Consider the following 2,163-nt stretch of genomic DNA (forward strand, 5'->3'; position numbering starts at 1 on the left):
CCAATTTAAATGTAAACTCTTAAAAACAACCAGATGGGACTTGAAGTCTCAATCCCCAGTTCCAAAGGCTGATGATACAGCACCTTTTTCCCTGGTCAACCTAACCTGCGAGATAAACTTTCAGGGCTTTCAGAACCTATGCTATGCTGTTTCTATGGTATGCTATGCTCTATGCTAATTCTAACTCTCTGCTAGTTCTCATGTTTTGTTGTCGTGTCTATTGTGCCACTTTAAACTTATCATCCCAGCATTTCTTGCGCAGCCAACTTAAATGTAACACAACAAAAGCAGGCCAGGTGCGACTTGAACACAGAGGCTGATGCCATAACCCATTAGGACACTTCTATGCTTGTTCTAATGACTATAGTGTCACTTTGAACATTTCATACTTGAATATCTTGTTCAGATAAGATATCTACCCACAACCCACAACCCCCAGCTCCGAAGGCTGGTGCCTTATCCATTAGGCCACTGGGCCTTTTTATTGGTTTTCCTACAAACCAATCCAACAAAAACAATCCAGATGGGACTTGAACACAGAGACTAATGCCATAACCCTTTAGGCAACTGGGACTTTTACTGGTGGACCAGAGGTATTCACAGACAGTCTGGCTAACACTAAACTAAAAAAAACTCAGACGATTGCCAGTTCTTTGCTAATTCTCATGACAATAGTGTCACTTTGAAGTTTTCATCCTGGAATTTCTTTCATAGCCAACTTAAATGTAAACTCTTAAAAACAACCAGATGGGACTTGAGCTCTCAATCCCCAGTTCCGAAGGCTGATGGCATAGCACCTTTTTCCCTGGTCAACCTAACCTGCGAGATAAACTTTCAGGGCTTTCAGAACCTATGCTATGCTGTTTCTATGATATGCTATGCTCTATGCTAATTCTAACTCTATGCTAGTTCTCATGTTTTGTTGTCGTGTCTATTGTGCCACTTTAAACTTATCATCCCAGCATTTCTTGCGCAGCCAACTTAAATGTAACACAACAAAAGCAGGACAGGTGCGACTTGAACACAGAGGCTGATGCCATAACCCATTAGGACACTTCTATGCTTATTCTAATGGCTATAGTGTCACTTTGAACTTTTCATACTTGAATATCTTGTTCAGCCAATTTAAACACATGCCCTGAACGATGACCCAGGTGGGACTTGAACCCACAATCCCCAGCTCCGGAGGCTGATGCCTTATCCATTAGGCCACTGGGTCCACTTGTGGTTAACCCAGAGACATTCACAGACAGTCTGATGCAAGATAAACTGATAGCTCTTTCAGAAAATTTCCAGTTATATGCTAATTCTCATGTTTCATTGCCATGGTAATAGTGATAAACTGATAGAGCTTTCAGAAAACAGCTCATGATGCCACTGGGCCTCTTCTCTGATTGATCCTTCTCTGATTGAACCTATGCTTTGCTGTTTCTATGGTATGCTATGCTCTATGCTAGTTCTCATGTTTTGTTGTCGTGTCTATTGTGCCACTTTAAACTTATCATCCCAGCATTTCTTGCGCAGCCAACTTAAATGTAACACAACAAAAGCAGGCCAGCTGCGACTTGAACACAGAGGCTGATGCCATAACCCATTAGGCCACTTCTATGCTTGTTCTAATGACTATAGTGTCACTTTGAACTTTTCATACTTTAATATCTTGTTCAGCCAATTTAAACATAAACTCTGAACGATGACCCAGGTGGGACACGAACCCACAACCCCCAGCTCCGAAGGTTGGTGCCTTATCCATTAGTCCACTGGGCCTTTTTATTGGTTTTTCTACAAACCAATCCAACAAAAACAATCCAGATGGGACTTGACCACGGAGACTAATGCCATAACCCTTTAGGTGACTGGGACTTTTACTGGTGAACCAGAGGCATTCACATACAGTCTGGCTAACACGAAACTAAAAAAAGCAACTCAGATTACCAGTTCTATGCTTACTCTCATGGCTAAAATGTCACTTTCAACTTAGCCTTGATTTTCTTGCAAAGCCAATTTAAACGAAACCCCTCAAATATGACCCAGGTGGGACTTGAACCCACAATCCCCAGCTCCGAAGGCTGGTGCCTTATCCAAAAGGCCACTGGGCCTTTGTATTGGCTAGCCTAAAAAACAATCCAACAAAAACAATCCAGATGGGACTTGAACACAGAG

The 2,163-nt window shown here is 42.1% G+C and overlaps 2 non-coding genes across 2 annotated transcripts; both read right to left on the reverse strand.

The window, feature by feature from the left end:
• Nucleotides 1–1,146: 1,146 nt before the first annotated feature.
• On the reverse strand, nucleotides 1,147–1,219 carry trnar-ccg (transfer RNA arginine (anticodon CCG)). Its single transcript has one exon. It is a non-coding gene; the product is annotated as a tRNA-Arg (tRNA).
• Nucleotides 1,220–2,026: 807 nt separating this feature from the next.
• trnar-ucg (transfer RNA arginine (anticodon UCG)) lies at nucleotides 2,027–2,099 on the reverse strand. Its single transcript has one exon. It is a non-coding gene; the product is annotated as a tRNA-Arg (tRNA).
• Nucleotides 2,100–2,163: the final 64 nt, after the last annotated feature.

Source organism: Sinocyclocheilus grahami, unplaced genomic scaffold, assembly GCF_001515645.1.
Source record: "Sinocyclocheilus grahami isolate Dianchi unplaced genomic scaffold, SAMN03320097.WGS_v1.1 scaffold346.1, whole genome shotgun sequence".
Taxonomy (NCBI): domain Eukaryota; kingdom Metazoa; phylum Chordata; class Actinopteri; order Cypriniformes; family Cyprinidae; genus Sinocyclocheilus; species Sinocyclocheilus grahami.